The sequence below is a fragment of the Ammospiza nelsoni genome, chromosome 1, assembly GCF_027579445.1.
Source record: "Ammospiza nelsoni isolate bAmmNel1 chromosome 1, bAmmNel1.pri, whole genome shotgun sequence".
In the NCBI taxonomy this organism is placed as follows: domain Eukaryota; kingdom Metazoa; phylum Chordata; class Aves; order Passeriformes; family Passerellidae; genus Ammospiza; species Ammospiza nelsoni.
The window spans coordinates 89,103,412-89,123,754 of record NC_080633.1 but is presented as its reverse complement, the minus strand read 5'-3'; the positions used below and the strand labels follow the sequence as shown (position 1 = coordinate 89,123,754).

At 36.7% G+C, this 20,343-nt stretch overlaps 1 protein-coding gene across 2 annotated transcripts in view; it reads right to left on the bottom strand.

The window, feature by feature from the left end:
- The window catches only part of LOC132082512 (poly(rC)-binding protein 3-like), a 496,107-nt gene that overhangs the window by 402,059 nt on the left and 73,705 nt on the right, over nucleotides 1-20,343 (bottom strand). The window contains exon 2 of one of the 2 annotated variants that reach the window (XM_059487243.1): nucleotides 8,685-8,824. The exons of the other annotated variant lie outside the window; for it this stretch is intronic. The gene's annotated coding sequence lies outside the window, so the exon portion shown is untranslated. The remainder of the gene's footprint in view (nucleotides 1-8,684; nucleotides 8,825-20,343) is intronic. 2 annotated transcript variants of the gene reach the window in all.

Genomic DNA, 20,343 nt, shown 5'->3' with positions numbered 1-20,343 from the left:
CTAGTCTTATCATGCATTATGCATAGCTGTACTATATTTTGAAGGAAACTGCTGTGACGTGTTTTCAGTGTGAGATATATGCATGACTACAGTCCACAGCATATCAAGAAAACAGGATTCTGATCTGTGGAAGACATTCACATAATTAGGCAAAACTGCAATACAGGAACATTTTGCCCCAAACCAGAAATATTTTGGGCTGATAATGAAACAGTTGGATTCCATATTAACACAAGCATATTTTGTGAGTGTGATAGTTTACGTGCCTCAGCAGCCCAGTGTCAAGGAAAATTAGCTTCCCTAAAACTCCAGTTTGCCATGTGAAGTCTGTCATTGGAATTAATCAAACTCCTGTTAGTATGCAATAAAGATCCATAGCTGCCTCCTTTTATTGTGTTAGTTTTGCTTTTTAAAGCAATGGTAATTATTGACAAATTGGTATTGACTCTGATCTCTTTAGCTGTTATGTAGATAAATTTTCATCCTTTTAATTTACTTGGCAGTGCTAATATCATATCCCCACTTTAATGATGTGCCTGAATTTAAAGATTCATAAATTCATTACTACAGTACATATCAAGGTTAAAAGAGGGAGAATTCCCTTATCAGTATGAAGGACCCGTACAGTTTACAGCAATGCTAGATGAAATTACCCTTTTGTCTTTCAATAAGCAGAAATCTCCTGCAGTGGCAAATGTTCATAATGGACTGTTTAATCTTGACAATCATCTGAAAAGCATCTAATTCAATTAAAGCTTTAGGCCAAAGCGATCTCTCTTTTAACAATTAAATATTTATGTTAACACACATATCACTTAATTGGCATAACATATCAAAGGATATTAAATGATTCTACAGTGTGCAAGGACTAAAAAAAAAGGGTCTAGCACAGGTTTAAAAGCCTTTTCTCTATTAAACACTAAATAAAAAATTGCAACTGTGAGAAAGGGCACCAAAGATGCAATCATAAGCAAGAATTAAGAAAACTGAGAATTTAATGACCATTAGCTCTATGCTATGCTAACTGGTGGCAGTACAAGCTGTATGATGAGACACCAGAACTGCTGTGCTCACAGAAGCCACATTAGCTAATGCTGGAAATTGAGGGAAGGAACAGGAGCAGAGATTAGAGAGCTCTTAAACTCAACAGTAGGCCTGTGTATGCTTGGTCATTAATCATTGCTGAACACTCAATTCCAGAGCTGTGCCAAAGCTGCTATAAGCGGCACAATGCAATCTATGTCAACATGAACGGTATAAGGAAACAATATTTAACAGGCTACATCATCTCAACAAAGATCAAAAGAATGTATCACATTTCATTCCATTATCTGGCAGAGCCACACAGAATTTAAATATGAGAAAGCCACACTAATTGGAAACATCATTTTCAGGCTTTTTTATGCCTTCTTCCTAGGGAATTAGAACATATCTGTGAAGGGGAGGAGGTGAGAATTTGTCTGAATAGTTGCTAAAATTAACTAAAATGTGCAGTTACAGGACATCTCTTCAGTTAACAAGGATTACTGACACCATTTTATTTAGTGAGAAGTTGACTTCTACACTACCAAGTAGCTCAATGAGGAACATTCAAGCAATTTAATGGGCAAAAATAATAAATTAACCTCTTACATGCTACTTTTTTGGGTCTTACAGGGTCTTCTGTTAAAATAGTTCTGTTTTTAAAATTTCTCTATCAAAGGCAAAATATAAAAAAAAACCCAAAACCTTTTGTAGCAGGTCCCTTCAAGGGATTAGCTGTGATGTAGATATGTGTGATTACCCATTTATACAGCCATTGGAAGTGTAAAAGCTGTTCATCCATGTTGCAAATATTAGCAAATAAAGCCTGTTTAAGCTAAAGTGTCAACACTTAAAGCTGGCATGAACAGATGCTGCTACCAAATGTAGCCCTGGATCTCTCAGCTAACATTGCTGCCTTTGTGGGTGTAACCCAGGCTGGCTCCTTCCAGAAACACTTGTGGTAACACCAGAGAAAACACAGGCTAAGAAATAAAGCTGTTGGGTGGAAGGAGGGCAGGATCTCATCCTTCAGTGGCAGTAGAAGTTTAAAGTTCTTGATCTCACGTCCACCCTCTTCCCTAGAAGCAGAAAAGCAAGCAAACCTAAAACCAGGGGAACTCTTCATTTTACATTCCAGAATTATTTGCCACAACCAACCAAGAGTGTACTTCCAATTATTTGCTAGTGAAAGAAGAAAATATGACACCTTGTCTGAAAGCACAGCAACAAACATTTTAGAATTGAAGCCCTTCTTAGAGGAAAGCATGCCAAAGGATAAGTAACAAATATCTGGTAAATAAGGAGAACTATGTGAGAAGATAAGGCAATTTTAAAAATGGAGTTGTGCTATGCAGAAACAATAAATGGAGATACAAGGTGCAAATCTCCTAGGTGTAACATCCCAAAAATGAAACACAGTCATGTCATTACTAGTCATTACAAGTTGTTTTACCATATACTTCTCAGAAATACAGTCTGTGTACTCTACCAAGGGTTTATCTTCAAAATTATGTCAATATCTAGTATTTATTTCAAACTTCAGTGAGTTTGAAAAGCTTGCTTCTTATACACAGCCTGATCACTACTACACTCACACGCACTTTTTCAGGAGCAGCTGTTTATGAATCTTTCCAATGCATTTCTTTGCACATTCCTTTGACTATTTGCAATGAACTTTCTCACTATGAATTACTATAAAACAGATTATATTGTATTCATCAGGATTCTAGGGTCACGTTCTACAGTTAAGAAAAACAGTTTTTTCCTCTGGCCACCTTTAGAAACAGAAGGAAGTATACACAAAAGATTTATTCAGGAAACTCCAATCTAAGATGAACTGAGCAGTGGATGGTTTCCTCAGAAATATAATGTGAAATGGCTGTACTTGGTCACAATGTATAGTTCGGTACTCTGTCTTTGATAAAAGGTAACAACAGATATTCGTGGTGATAAAACAATTAAGAATCAGTCAAATATAGAAATTTTGTAACCCTTGTGTTTGGGACTTTCTGAGCCTGGACTGTTTTATTCTTATTCAGTCTTGATACATCACTTTAAAATATATTTTTAAAATAAGCATTGAAACCATACATACTTTCAGCAGCTAAAATAGTGTAGAAATTAGAGTATTTCTGTATGTTCTAAAAATTTTGCAACTTCTTTTCATGACTTCTGTTTCTTGTCTTATCAAAAACACTGAATACTTGGCTATCTTTAACAATGCAATTTCATATTCAATCACATCATATTAGAGTTTTCTTTTTTTGAAGGTAGGTGAAAAACTAGGCAATAAAATAATAGGTGATATTCAGTGTCAATAAATTCAAATTAATATGTACAGAAAAGAAAATGCCCTCTTTACAAATACTCTGCTAGGTTTGAACTAGCTATCACTGTTGATGAAACAGATCTCAAAATCAGCATGGACATTTTAGTGAAAACATCTAGGTAGTTTCAGTGTTGATCAAAAAAGCAAATAGATCAGTATTGACAACCTGCAAAGGAACAGAAAAAAACCCAGAAAACAGATTTTATCAACTAATATTAAAGAAACAATAAACTAAGAATAATATTAATAATAAAGATAATATAAAATTATATCAAAATAATTTTGTATTATTATTATTATTATTTGTTGTTGTTGTTGTTACTATGCTAATGTAAGCAAATAGCATGGCTCCATGCCTCCACTGATTCAGAGTTCTGCTCTACATTCTGTGAGATAAAACAGAGTAAGACACAACAAGGTATATATTGTACACTGCAACAAACAGGGATCTCAACAAGTTGTAAGACTGGGCCAACAGGAATTGAATCATATTTAACAAAGATCTTTATAGGATCCTGCATCTGTGATGGAATAATCCTGAATAGCAGTCCAAAGACTGAGCTGTGCATCCTTGCAGCAATGAAACCAACCTGGGGCCTTGACTGCAGCAGCCAAAGTAAACCCAGCAGATGAAAGTTTGTCACTGCTTTGTTTGGTATTTGTTAGGTCACACTTGGAATATTGTGTCCAGTTCTGGACTCCCACCTCAAAAGAGACATTGAAGAACTGGAGATGGTTCAGTGAAGGGCCCCTAAGCTGATGCCCGTTGAAAGGTAAATGGAATTCAGTTTAATCAACTGGAAGGGAGGGGAGAGTCTAATCACATACTTTCAATGTGTGATTATAATATTTAGAGAGGGAGATAGCTATGGAGAAAATAGAGATACTCTTTTCACAAGGACACAGCAAGAGGAAAAGAAGCAATGAGCATCACTTGCTTCAAAAGGCAATTTCATCAGACTATGGGAAGAAGTTCTTTGCTGTGAGAACAACCATACATTGGAACAGGTTGTCTAGAGAAGTTGTGGAACCTCCCTTAGTGGAAGTAATTCAAGACTTGTCTTGTTGGACCAATGGATAACTTCATCCAAACCCCTGCTGTCAGCTATAGGTGGGCTAAATGACCTCCAGAGGCTCCTTCCAATCTAGAATTTTCCCTGCTAGATGGGAGGGCAGCAGGTGCAATGAAATTTCTGAAGCAGCTTCCACAGCAGGCAAGAAGTAGCAGACCAGCACTTTTTAACAATGAAAAGACAGAAGACAGAAAGAGGGGAGACTGAGGTTTACAGGATCATGAAAGACCCAGAGAAGATAAGTAGGGAACAGAAACTCAGCCTTTTCACAGTACAGGAAGGAGGGGATATAAAATGAAATTTTCAAAGGGAAGGCTTGAAAGACACCAAAGTACTTTTACCCACAAAACATAACTGACCTGTGAAACACACTGATTTATATTTTTTGAGTATCAAAAGAATAAAGGGAATCAAAAAGACATGCTAAAACTAGTCCATCAAGGCTGTTAATAGGAAAGCTGCAGAATCAAACACTGGACAGGATGTCACCAAATGCAGAAGTGACAGAACACAGAGATTATACGACAAGGCTCATGGGATGGACTCAGGCCTTTTCTGAAAGGATTTTATATATTTGGAAAACAGAAGTAAATTGGAAAAATGATTCTCATTTTACATTTAAAAAAATTAATTCTGATGTCTTCACTGCCATGTCTGAATCAGGACACGTTTTGGTGGTGTTGTTTTTTTCTCTGTGGTTTTTTTTTTGCTTGTTTGTTTTTGGCTTTTTTTTTTCTGTTTCCTTTCTTTTAGTAGTATTTTTTAATAAGATTTCCACTAAAAAGCTTAATTCTTTTCCTGAGGACAAAATTAAATCCCACAAAATAAATGAAATTTCTGAGCTCTTGGACAGCTGACTACATGACAACCACCATTTGCCCTATTTTTCCTTTTTTAACTGATGCTCGAAGCACTGAGATGGAAGAAGGATCATGCATATGATTACAGCAACAGTGGGAATTCTCCTGGCTTTACAAATGAGAACCATGGCTTACCACAGGGAAGCCACAGAATGCCTTAAGGCCCTGACAGTAGCAGCCTGTCTAAACCTGCTGTGCAGCAGGATTTGTTTCTTAAAATCCACAATTTACATCTTTTTGCTAGAAGGAAGCTTGCACATTTTCCTATTAAAAATAATAATAATAATAAAAAAATGTAGTAAAAGTGTAGATTTTGTCAGTAACCTTTGCTAAGTGTTTATTTCTTTCTTCTAACTGAAAGGCTCCAAGGGAAACCTGACTCGTTTACAAGTGAAAGATGAGCTCGCATGCATTTTGTTGGTAGCAAACAGATCAGAACACGATGCTGCAATGCTGCCCCATCAGAGCAGAGCTCTGGTTGGTTCATTTTCCCTGTCACACAAACTCACAGGTAGCTAAGGATAGCTAAGTTGCTCAGCCACAGCAAGAAGGGTGCAGGACAGGACAGCCATAACACATACCTCCATTGGGATCAAAGTAACAATGTCAACTGGTTTAATTTCAGCAATAGTTTCCTATTCTAAATGTTTTATGAACTAATGCAGGGCAGAAGTACTGATATCCAAATATCCTTAGGTTTTTACATATTGCTAACATTAAACGTCTAGATTTCCTGCTTTTTTTTTTTTTTTTTTTTTTTTCCTGTAGTGAAGTACCAAAATCAAATAGCGGTATTTTAGGATGATACACGACTTTCTTTAACGCTGTGCATTACAATCATTCTGTCAAAATATTGATAAGAAATTCAAATCCAGATTTGAGTCATTACAGCACATAGCTCAACCACTTGCTTCCCAAAATAAATAGCAAAGAATTAAACTTCTTTCAGGTTTGCTTTTTGAAAGTCCTTAAAAAATCAGAGGTCAATCAATGTGCCTGTTCATATATAAAGGTCTCATTTATCAGATCCATTGTGAAGTATCATTTCATTCTCCTGTGATCAAGTGCTGATTCTTGAAAGGACTCAATTCTGTTAATACAAAATCTCTGTATATTCAATGAAAAAGAAACAGATTTTTTTTTTTGCAGATGGTTGTAAGCAATTGTCTAAAAGTGCTGAAATTTGCTTTTATTTCAAACCACTTAATTAATTTCCTATTGTAGTCATTTGCAAACTGTAATTTATCAATTTGTTTTCATTTGTGACAATCAATTGTGAACTTCAGCAAAGATATTCTTTGGGTTGCCTTGGTTTCATCATAGAAGGGATACATTTCTGTTTTCTGGTGTGTTTGAATAGGCCAAGGAACTGGAGCAAGAATATCCAGCAGATTATCTGGACTTTAAATACAAAGAAAAAAAAAGAAGAGAGCCATCCAACCATCCAACTCTACACACTTGAATAACAATGTTAATCTGGTGGGATTTAATGTAGAAGTAGCAAATATTGAGTTATGTGGATGATCATGAAAGATTGGTGTGTTGGACAATGGATTTTACAAGATTTTTTTAAAATCTAGGACAGAAAACCTTAGAATCAATAGAATAATTAATGTTAATTGCATGCATGCATTGCTTTAAGATGTTCTTCTCACTTGTAAAAAAATGAAATTATGAGTCACTGATAGAATAAATAAATATACTATATCCTATATTCTACATAAATATAGGCTAGATAAATATACTCTTTAGAAAAATGAAGAGAACAACTCATTTAATCTGAAATTACGATCCATTTAAATTGATCACAAATTATTCTTTAAATAATTTTTTTCAGAATAAATAAACCAGATTAGCATTATTCTAATACAGTTTCAAATACTTTTGCCCCCATTTTGTTGTTATTTGGCATACAATTGACAAAGTGGAAAAGGTTTGTTGATCTATTTCATTGAGATGATGAGCTATTATAAGCAGATAATCAATGAGTTTCAGATATGGTTGTCAGCTTCTTAAACACAAACAGAATATTAAACTTTGAAGAACAGAACTGATGTTATTATACTGTGATCCTAAGTCAAGTTTTTTTTCCAGTCACTATGAATATAAAAAACACAAAATAAAATTACTGAGTGCTCTACAGCTGCTGCACTTAAAATACTCCAAGGTGCATTTTTTTGTCAAATGGCTTTTAAAATCCATCTACGTTGCAGTAATGGAAGCACACAGCAATTAATCACAAGCTAATTTTTTAAATGGAAGGCCTAGAGGATAAAATACCGACTTTTCCACTAACATCAACCCTGTGTACATATTGGCAACCACCATCCATAAATTCAAAAACTACAAAATGCTACATTCTCTCATCATTTTTTCTCAAGCTGGCAATCTGTGCCTAACACAAGGACTTATGAGTCAGCAGTTCATTTGCATGTTACCCCAGAAGACAAAAAAAAATTGTTATTTTTGTTTGGGTTTAGAGTTGTTTGTAAGGAGACTAAAAAGGGAAAATTATAATCAGGCTTGATTACTCTAAAACAACGGGTTCATTCAGATCACACACAATCAGTTTATCAGACCTGAAATGCTAGCATATGAAAATGTATGCATGGTTAATGTGCAGTATTTCTAGCTATTTTACTTCAACTAGGACACTATATTGTGAATGTTGAAAGATTTCTGCAATCAAAATTGCATTATCAAAGTGATAAAATTCTGATCAGCACAAGTTAAATGCCTTAGTACATAGATTAGTTTGGTTCCTTTATCCAGCACAACTTCAGGAGCTAATCTCTTTTCAGGACAGATCCTACCTGCATGCATACAGAAATCTACAGCATCTAAAATTCTACCTCGTCCTGGCCTGTTTACAACTCAGTATTCTGACATTTCTTATGGGATTTCATGTTTTCAAACATGATAAGGTCAATCCCCTCACTCCATCCATAAATCAGAGGAACATATGAAGTAAAGAATCCGAATGGGAGCACTCTTACTTCTCTGACTCCTGAGCTGGTTCTTTGCAGTTTCTAGCACAATTCAATCCAGTCTTGCTGCACAGCAAGAAATGACCGTATGAAATAATGTGGTGGCACACTGTCTGGGAGTGCACCATTTGGAAGAGAAAATAGTACAGTTCCCCAGATCTCCCAGTTATTTGTTGTTTGGCTGTGCTTTTTCTTCAGCACTTCCCTTCTCTGGCAACCTGAGGCTGGAGCAAGACAACAGGCTAACTTGGCCATGGCTATCAGAAATCACACCAGGACTCAGACCACTGTCTGATATATAAGTAAATTGTTCTGATCAGATTTTCCTGCCTGACAGTCCTTGCTTTGTTTTGAGATCACAAAATTTTGCTCTATTCCTGTTACAAATACCTTTTTGGTTACCAATACTTACAGCAGATCACTCAATGCTCTGGAGTGTAAACTCTTGCTTTTTCTCGCCTCAAATCATATCATGCCATGCTCTCTTAGCCAACAAATTTGCTTCAAATTCAGTTCTACCCTTCTTCCATGGGCTGAGCTTACTTCCTCCTCCTACAACAGAGGGAAACACCAGGGAATTGTTAATTTCCTTCCTTTTTGTATTAAGGGACAGAAAGGAGAGCAGGATACAAGCTAGCCTTTGGTCCCAGGATGTGGGATATCACAGCAGGGCAGTGTTAGGTTAAATGCAGCTTCTCGTTCATTCTCTCTAAATACATTTTGCTGCACAAGGAGAGAAGAACACCTACAATGTGATTTAGATAAATTATTCTAAATACTGCACTGTAACTCAGTTTTGCAGTCATTCTGAGCCCTTCTTCCAAGACAAGAGGTGATCCTCAGAAGCGTTTGGGATTTACATGCTAAAGTCAGTGACCTCCTGCTTGTCAGCAAAGAGACCAGGTCCCACTTCTTCACTTTCAGATTCTTTTCACAAGCTGGCAAACAAGCTCTCTTCTATGTCTGTTGATAATATGCCAGCAATATCTAAAATTATTTTAATTCTAGGTTAGGGAGCCACTGCACTTGTGTTTTAGGAAGAAAAATATATTTCAATGCAACCCAACCTGCAGAAAATGGTTTGCTTGGTTAATTTTAATAAAAACATCATTTATCTTGTCCCAAGCACCTCACACTCTACTAAGATGTTCTCTTCTATATTAATGAGGAAGAGGAAAAGAGGGATTTTTCTTCCTTTGAAGTAGATTTACTTCTCCACAGAGAAACAAGCAACATATCAAACAAACATACCTGCTTCCAAAAAGGTTACTGACTGCATCACCTTCCTTTGTCATATAATTAGTGAAAGCAAGAGCAAGTGTGCGAGATAAAGAGTAAGCCCTGAGAGAGAAATTTATCTTTCAAAAAACAAAAAATGGACTATATGAAGCTAAAAGCAATGGTGAACCATGAAAGTTGAGTGCAAAAAACTGACTGCCCAGCAGACATGGAAGCAAAGTGTGAACTATGATAAAGGTGGAATTGTCCACTTTTCAACATTTTGTGGCCACTGATTAAACCATTTCTGTTGCTTCCCATTAAAGTTGATGATATGGATCAAATAAGAAGGAGAAGTTGAGTTAGGTCATAAATATTACATTCCAAAACAGAAAAAACTAACAACATTTATTACCTCTATTTCAAAAGTCAATAACCATAATTTCACCTATGACAATGTTCAGGATTATGCTTCTAAGATTTGATATAAATGTCCTGAAACTGCCTCAAATTGCAAGTGAATTGTTACAGAGATAAAACCTCACTGAGATTTCAGGATGGAAGTATGGCAAGAAAAGGTGTCAGAATTGAACCCCTCACAGTCATATTTAATAGGATATGGTGAAATCAGTGTTTCTATCAATAACTTCAACCAGCTTATAAAAAAGACAAAATGAATAATACTTATTCATTTTCCAATGGCAGTAACACAGAAAAAAGTTTTGCTTGAGTAACTAATATCCCTGATTTTGCCTTCAATATACTACTAGAGCTTTAAGGCTTCCTATTTAACAGGATGTGGGGGTTTTTTAGTAGTGACATAAAAAACATTGGAATTTTGTGCCATTTAAAAATCTAATTTCAATTTGGATTTTATTTCCTGCTAGTAAATCCAAAATAACACTTTTATGTTGTTTGACAAAACTATAAAACTGCCCATATATATATCAACTGCTCCTCATTAAGAGGTGCTCTCACATCAGCATTCCTCTCTCCCCACAAAACAGATGTAATGTCATTTTACAATATATAATTCTAAGTTAGCAACATCAGTAAGGCTGAATTACAAAAACCAAGCAGTTGTTGGCAGACAACATAAACAATTTGTCTAAACTGTTTTCCCACAGATACATTTCTAATTCCTTTCTCCAAAACCCCTCAAACTTATTCTGTGATTTATTCTCCAGACTATGGCTTTGAAAACAATGTATTATTCCATTCTGGGAACAGGAGGAGGTGAAGCATTTTTTATGGAGTTTCATTTAAATTTAACATTTTAGAGAATTTAGGTCTCAGTGCTGCTTCCACTGAAGTCATTGGGAGTTTCAACACTGATACTAGTAGGAAAAAAAACCCGACAGGATTGAGATGGGACAGGTTTAGTTTTCAGAAATTATATCCTTTAGTCCTGATGAATACAGGTAGAAAGTGATCAGCTCATCAGAACACTTCCATTGCACAGCAACATACAGGGATATTTACATACTAAACCCAGAGATGGCCATGAACAGAAAAAGATTAAGTATTTATTTATATAAATATTTCTGTGCACTCCTTCTTCCACCAGATTTGTTTTAGGGACAGAATGACAAAATGCTTGGTGTTGTACTCTGTTTTAGAAATTTAATTCCAATTGAATATATTGGAATTACTGTGAAACTGATATTACAATTTCCAAAGCATTCTGGAGAGGAGTAAGTGCCATAAAGGCTTTGCCTTGGACTGTTACTGCCAGCCAGTTATGTTGGAGAAAGAATTACTAGAGAGGCAGAATTGCATGTAGGAACTCCACCAAGACCTCATCTGAGCACAAACTGACATTTTTACCCAAAAGTACTTGCCCACTCGACATCAAGTTTAAAATAAAGATTCCTCTTTTGGCTTTTCCAGGCCTTGGATGATTTTCATATCCAGTAGAAAAGCAGTCAAAAGTCACTGCACAATCTGATAGTCTTTGGTATCTGTCTCCCCAGGACCTTTTCTTAAATTAATTCTCATCTGTATATGCATTAAAAGAGATTTTTTAATATTGTCCCCAGATTCATGATAACTATGCAAATATGCAACATTATTGCAATGTTTTTGTTTTGGCTTCTGATTGCAATCAATTGTTTATCTTTTTCATTCTCTGTTGAAGCAGCACGTACTCGACCTAACAAATGTTTCTATCCAGTAACAGGCAACAATCCACTACAGGCAGATTCAATTTTGGCTGTCAGAAGCAATACTGCACCAAATTAAAGCACTCCCCATGCAATTTTTAAGCATAATAAAAAATGCTATTCACTGTTTTTTTTCTTTTCACATGTAGATAATTTTTAAGTTCCAAACTTAGCAGGGGTGCAGATTGTGACCAGGGATGTGCATACGTTAATTTGGAAACAGTTGTAGATCTCAGCTCCAGAAAACAGAAGAAAAAATCCGGCCTTCATCCTCAATAAAACAGGAAGGCTCTTTCAGTATTTCCAGAAGGGAGCAGTGACTGGCCCCATAAGCACCTCCATCTAGGTAACACACAGACAGGTTTTCATATCCTTGTGCCAGGCTTCTTCTTTGGCCCATAAGTCAAATTTGATCTGTGGGAAAACGGCCCCTGTTACGATCACTGCTTATACAAAGATGAACTTGGAAGAACCTATGGAGATACTCATCACAAAATCACAGAATAATTTGGGTTGGAAGAAACCTTAAAGATCATCTTGTTCTAACCCCACTGTCAAGGGAAGGGACATCTTCTGCTAGACCAGGTTATTTAAAATCCCATCTGACCTGGCCTTGAACACACAAACATTTGAAGGATTGGTCCCTGGCCTAAATAGAGCATATATTCTTTCCCATCTGCCTGTCCCTCAGAAACAGTCCTGCACTCTGCATTTTTCTTCTCACAAATCAGCCTGCCTGTTTCAGCTCTGTTCTCCAATTGCTTTGATACTTAAGTGATGCCACTGTAAACTCTAGCACGAACACCAGGAGTGTTGCTTACTCCCTCTGTCTGCTCCTATTTATGTCACCTCTGAATTGGACCAGTTGTATCTGTTAAGCTCTAAATGCTATTTTGGGAACATCCCCTACTTTGCTGAGTTCAAGAAGCCAACTGTAAAGTATCCACTGTAGAGAATGCTTCATTCACCTTTCAAGCAGAATTTTCCCACCACGCCTTCACTAACACATTTTGCAGTTCCCTACAATACATGATTTCTGACAGAATCAGTTCTTACCTTTAAAGGCAACTAAGTGAAGAAAGGTCTAAGAGGCAGAGAAAAAAAGCAGTTTTACTATATCATCCATGATGATTACAGTGTTTAATAAAATATTGAGGATTTCTGCAGGTGTCTGACCTAACCACCATGGGAAAGGTATGGACAAATCCTGCTAATCTAGTCCAGCTTCACATAGTTCTCTTCTGTATGACTCTGAGTCTATAGTGTTGCAGAACTACAGGAGTAATTAATGAATGATCTACTGTAAGACTTAGTGCACCATTCCTTTTTCCTCTCTGTTATTACCTCCTATGCTGAGTAGCACAGGGAATATTTTCTTTCTGGAGCATTATTTTTAATGAGTGTCATGTTTGTGGCTTAACAGCATGTTTTGGCTAGTTGATTCAAGAGGAAAAGAAAATCAGTTTATTGTGCTTCATTACTCTTAAACCATGGCACGCCACATCTGTGATTTTTTTCCCCCTAACTCCCAAGGTCTACTCCTCAACTGATAATTGATTATCATTATTATAATTGATTGCTCCATTTTGTTTTCATTTAGACAGCTATTGTGTATATGTTTGTATAAGTTTGTCTGCATGCATGTCTGCATCTGTGTATGCATTTATATATAACAATAAATACTGTTCTTAAAACTTATGTTGTTAGCCTAGGTTATCAACACGCTTTTTTAATACGGCAATATTTCACAAGTTTAAAGTAATGACAATTCTTAAAATAGAAGTCACAGTGGAGGCATTTTTCTAGCTCTGTCAGTCTTGTCACTTGTGTAAAGGGGCAATATCATGTTTAGTATGTCACTTGGAGGAAAGAGTTATTATTCATTAGTATGTATTTGATTAAAAAGTTGGAATTTTTAAAAAATAATAATTGTACTTATTTTAAATCTCCTGAAGCCAAAAATATATTCATTAGAACACCATGAAGGTATTCCATGTGAACAATTACATGCAGTGAGCATTTCATATGGCCAAACCCAAGGAGAAATAGTTGACGCTGCTGTCAACAAAGGTTTTTGGGGCTACTGTTTATCCAGTGGAGGAACTTTCTTTCACCAGATAATTTTTACTAATTTATGATTACCACAACCATAGCAATTATGGAACCTAGTCACTGGCTTTACTTCTCCTGAAGGGACAGAACGACAATTGGGTTCATTGCACATGGTTTTGAGTGCTTTGATGTGCAGAGGTAAAGCTTATATTCTTTGTTAACCAATTCCTGGAAAAAATGGCATCCAGCATTTAATGGTCAGAACTGGCATAAAATGCAGCTATTTCTCTCACAAAACGGTGAGACAGCACATATCAGGTTCTTTGATGCTGTGGCTCCCTGAGGTCACCTACCCAATCATTAAAAAGCTTTTTTGGATACTTTAGATTCCCCTTGAAGATCTCTTGTGGAAGCTGTAGTGAAATCTGATCTTGGCTAGTTAGTAGATGGATCAGAGCCCAAGGTCACGTTTAATGTTTGAAGGCCAAGATACAGATGGATAATAAGACATAACATGTAATGAGATGGACCCAGTAGGGCAATTAGGAGTTGACTGTAGAGCACGTACCTCCTCCAGGTTCCCAGGAGTGCTTTTATAGAGGCTTGAAAAGCAGCAGAGACAGAGAAATGGATGCACAAAAAAATGAAAATAATCACGTGGAAGGTTTTCAAAGACCTAGAGGAAACTCAGGAGCCTATTCATTGGACACATCATCTCAGTGAAAATCAGAGAGGTCTAATTCATCCTTCTGTCTTTGAAAACCTCCCACAGTAAGCCAAAAAACCCCCAACCTGAAAGTCCAGAAGACATACTACTTGAATGAAAAAAAATTCTCCTTACAAGAAAGAAAATAATTCTCTGGACTTTCTCAGTACATAATTTTCTATGGGAAATATCTTTGATTCACAACAATGAGAATAATGTCTAGCCTTCTGGTCTCATGGAAAAAAAACTGGCCTATGACCAAGACCTGAAAACTGTGAGGATAAATGCCTGTAGTCACACTAGCTAGAGAACAGACTGCTACAGCTGGGCCACTTCAAAAGGCAGGTTTTAAGTGGCATCTAAAGATTTATGGAAAAGCACTGCATTATTCTGGTTTAGCAAAGAACCTGCCTTTCAAAGATTTTAGTGTTTCTCTTCTGGTGCATAACTAAACTGCTCCCTTCAAGAAGTGATATACGGACTTTAGACAGAAATACAATCTTAGAAAATAATGATTTATAAGAAATGCCATGTATCAAGCTTATATTGACAGCATCAATAGCCAAGTCACATTGGTAAAGAAGTCTGCTATAGAGCAGTTCAACACAGAATTGCTACTGCCACATAAATTTCTTAGTCTGACACAGCAGCTAAATCAGCAAAGACTTTGGTCTGAAAGACACCATGAAGAGCAATGATAAAATGAATGTTCTGCATGAGTAACTCTACCCTCAAAATCCTAGGAATTGTGAAATTTCAAAGGCAGTTTTCATTATATTATCTTCCCCTTCCATCTCAAAAGAGTAATTTATTTGAGAAGCACAGTAGTATACAGGTAAGATTTTCTGAACAAAAGCATCCCATTTCAGAAAATTTGACTTTGAAAGAAGATGAACTGGATCAAGACTTTTGCTTAGGCTTTAAGTGTCTGTAATTGTTAGCAGGAGATCAGCTCCGAAGTTCATTAATGAATTTTACAGAAGCCAAAGAAAGGAAGAAAAAAAAAAAGAAGATGGGAAAAGTATGCTTATGAGGTACTCCTCTGCTTTCTGGAATTAATTTGTTAATGTAAAAATATAGATGATGCATTAGATGCTGGAATAATGTATAATAAGTGGAAGAGATTCTGCACATATATTTATCCACAGTATCCTTTCAGTTAAGTAAATACTAATACAAACACCATAAACATATGTTACAGATGGAAATATATAGAGAAGCCCTTTGAGAATCTTTTTTATCAGAGAGATTCAACAAGGTGCAGGAACTCAACATTATCTTTTCTTTGACATGTGACAGAAAAAAACCCCTGGCCATTTACTAAAGGGAACTGAAAATTTTCATACTCCAGAATTTGATACCTCCAAAAGATTCTCCTGAAAACTATGCTAAGGCACATAGAAAGTAAGGTGATTTATGACAGCCTGCATGGTTTTCTAAGGGCAAGTCAAGTCTGACAAAGTTGGTGACCTTCCCTGATGGGAATAAAGTATTGGTGGATGAGGGAAGAGCTACTGACATCATCTAACAGGAATTGTGCAAAGAATATCACTATTCCACATGACATCCTGTTCTAAACTGGAAAGACAGGGATTTGACAGACAGGCTATTCAGTGATAAAGAATTGGCTTACAACAAACAGCAAACTCAAAGACTTGCTCTTTGTTGCCATCTCATTGCAGGGGTTCCATACTGTTTTCTCCTATCAGAAAAGTTTCATATCTTCTTGATGTTTTCTCATGAACATCTCCTCAGAGCACTGACTCTTTCTTCTTCACAAAGCAGCCAACTGACTCCAGTTCCTTTCTCACCCAGCCACCCCACTCTTTCATAGCATCTTCTCATTGGTCACAGCTGTGGCCTGTTAAAGTCAGGCCTGTTCCTAATCTTTGATCATTGGTCCAGCTGCAACTCCTTAGGGGTAAGATTACTTTCTACACTATCTGTATTTTCTTATATTCTGTCCCCTTACATCTGTTAATATCTCCATGTCCAAGTGGAATCCACTGATGAGTGGTATCCTCAGGGATAGGCATCACGACCATCATTGTTCAAGATCTTTTGATGAACAACTTGAATGCTGGCAGCAGGGACAGTGGTATCGAGTGCATCCTCAGCAAGTCTGCCAGTGTCACCAAGCAGCTGATACACTGATGGGAAGGGGTGGCAGCCAGAGGGGCCTCGACAGGCTTGGGAGGCGATGCCTTACAAACCTCATGAAGTTCAAAGGGGCCAAGTGCAAAAAGTCTCATTAACATATCACATGATTCTGGGAGAAAGGGAGAGAGATGTTTGCACTGTGAGCAATGCTTCAAAGATAAGACAATAGAAGTTCCTAGCTCTGTGTGAATTGTGAAAGACTTTGTTAGCTGGCACAAGCTTGAGTCCCAAGAGCTTTTCCTAGCTAAACCCTGGGGGCTTTGTGAAGCTTAAATTGCTCCTTACTTTTGAATGGAGCAAGTGAATCCACTTTGTGCCACTTGACACTTCAGTAGCTAGAGATAAGCTTTCACAACTCTCTGAGATTTTAAACAATTATTTAGGTGTTCTTCTTGCTTTCTACCCAAAGTGACTGTAGACAGTGGTATATCATTGTTGAGGGCCAAAGACTGTACAAGAATAGACAAGAATATAGGAGACAGATTAGGTGTACTTTACTATAAGAGAAAGGATGGTCCTTTCGCTCTCATTTGCATTCCAGGGCAAAAAATTCTATTAACTTGCTAATGGTAAATTGGACATCTCTCCTCTGTGCAATTTAACATGGTTATTTTATAAAATAAAGAAGATGTTTCTTCACTCTGAAGAAAAAACATCCTTAAGCTGACAGTCCCATGTGGATCAAATAAAGTGTTTTTCTAAGTAATGAACTTCTCAGGTGATAAACACTGCACAATGAAGTCGGTAACAGATGCTATGTAACAGAACAAAGGTACAAATCACTTAGCCATACAAAGAGACAAAAAAGAGGAAGTGAATATTGATCAAGCATTCTTAGCACTGCTCTTAAACAAAGCAAAATTGATTTGGCTCCCTTTTACAATGGTCTGACAGGAAAGAAGCTACTGAATTTGAGTTGTCATCTACCCTGGAGGAACACAACAAAAGTCATCCTGGCTCATAAGCGCTGTTCTTGAACTATTCATTTTCTGCATTTGCCTTTCCAGACATCCAGTTCTACTCAATAGAAATGCACACTGTACTTTCATACTCTCCTCAACCCAATCCCACTGGATTAGTGCATCTATGGATGGACATTTCTCTGTTTTGGCTCATGTTTCTGAACAAAATGTAATCTGCTTGTGTTCTCCCAAATAGACTCAATGCCCAAAGAGAACAGTTACCAATGGTTACCCTGGCAGGATTTCAGAGAGGTCTTTTGCCACCTTACCTTATCATAACATTTCACAACAAGGTCCAAAGGATGTAAAAAGCCTTCCTGACCAATCTGGAGGGGTGTGAGATGCTAGTGAACAACCACAAAGCTCTGGAACTTTTTTTCAGATGTGTTCTGTTAATACCAGAGTATTCCTTTCAAAGTGGGGCACAATGCTTGGCACAGATCTATACTCCAATTATTAAGGAAGATTAAAGAATATATTTAAGGAACTTAGAGTTATATACAAATAAATATTGGGTCTTCACAGTTTTCATCTTGGCCCAAAGGCTAGCTAACTTACAGTCACTGAGCAGCATCTACAGTCAGTGACACTATTTAGAAGCTAACATTTTTCAGCCAAAGTTTTTCAAATGCAGCCCTTGGGGTTTAGCTATTGTATAGACATTCCTCACCTCAGAGGCTTACTCCTAGAAGGAAGAACTGGTTCCATTTTCTTCAGTAAAATTCTAACTTCATTCAATACAGGCTATTCAGATCTGACCATAAAACAGATGTTCACAGATGTGCAGTGGACACAAAAATAGTACATTACCCAAAACAGGGGCCTTTATGATGCTTTATCTCCTAAAGTAAGCAATTTGGTGTGAGTGTAATGCTGCTTACATACACACAAATGGGAAAAAATTAAAAGATAATTCCTGTTTCTCTGAATGCAGCAGGAAGACATGAAGAAAAACAAAGAGTTGTCTTTGGTTTGATTCGGTTTTCTGTTACAGCAAGCTCTGTGTCCAAGATGTCTTCCCTCTTCTTGTTTCTGAGAGTCAGTCACAGATTCTCAGACCATTTTTTTCCATAAACTGCAACTGGCATTTCTGCTACCAAGCATGGGCTGCAGTCTGGGTAGTTTCTCTCTAACTACCCATTCATTCTGCCCAGAATGTCAGGTCAAGGCTTCCACGAGCATTGTTTAGCTGCATGAGGGGCTGTTTATTCTTGCTTCCACTGAGAAATATTTCTTTGTACATCCACACGCTAGTGCATAGGTGCACAATTGCACTGGAATATCCTAGAATGCCTGCCTAATGGCTGGCAATGAATTCCCTCTGAGTTTAATCTCTATCTGTCTACATCTTCTTGAATCACCCAAAAGCGCGATTTTTCATGTCACACACAACACATCTGGTCCCCTGCAAAATTCTATGTATGTTTTTGTTACCAATTTCCACTTTGACATGTTCATATATGAACACAAAGAATAAAATAAAATTATTGAACAAACTATTTTAAATTAAATTTCATTTTCTTATTTGCTGCAAGAACAATATAGCCTATATATCTATCATAGAAAAATATTTGTGGAGCAAATATTTGTGGATACTGTTAATGAAGTTAAAAACTCCAGAAAATGTTAAAAACCCATGAAAAATTCTCAAACATCCCAATGTCCATAGGAATTGTGGGATATGGAAAACTTCTTGCCATCAAAGAATTCCTTATAGTGCACATATCATGTGAATTGTTTATTCACATAGTGAAAGAAATATGATATGTGAAATCCCAACGTAAATACTAGGGGGGGAAACTCAAACCTTCACACAGACAAAAAACCCCTCTCTTATTCTAAATCCCATTTTATTTTCAAAGAAATATTTAGAGCTATTATGTGTACCAACCAGGAGCAAAACCCCAGCTTCACAACAACAGGAAATGTAGAAAATGTGAAAGAAAACAATGATCTGTACTTTTATTATACTCTATGGTTTTTTAGATCAAGGTAATGTTCACATCTGCAGGTTTTTATGTCTCATTTCCATCAAATGATCTTGTATGCATTTGAAGACTATTTCTTAAGTTTAAAAAAAACCCTTAAAACTTATCTTCAGTCTTAAGCCATAAGTTGTACTACATTATTTAACAATTCCTAGCATGGGAATTGCTAAGAGCACTGGAATTGGCTGCTAGAGAGGTTGCAGGGTCTCATTCTGGGGAGATACTCAAAACCCAACTAGACAGGGCCCTTGTCAGCTTGCTCTAGTTGAGCCTGCTTGAGGAGGAGGTGTGTACAGTATGATCTCAAGATGCTCCCTTCAACCTCAATTCAATGATGCTGTGATTCTGTGAAATAAAAGTCTGCATATGTATTGCCATAAACCAGGTACGTCCTTCAGTATTCCTTCTTTTTAAAAAAAATTTAATGTTATAAGCAAAGCACAAGACAGCTTTTTGCACTTTAGACAAGTGATAAAATAATTTTATATATCCACTTATTTCAGTGGGGTGATTGAATCTCCTTCACTTCGGTGATGCATGGAAAAATCCCAAGCTATAATATTCCCTCAAAACCAAACCTCATTAGCTGCCATTAAACATGGCCAATAATCAAATACAGAAAATTTTATTCTTAAACTTACCAATAATCTCTGTATGACTACACATAGATATAGGCTTGGATAAACACCTACTTGTAAACATGTATATATTTTGTCATAATGCAATGTGTGGCTGCAACCAGTAGAAAGCAAAAAATATTTTTGGTGAGAACTTAAGCAGCTTTGACTGAACACAGTGAAATAAAAAAAAATTAACATACTGC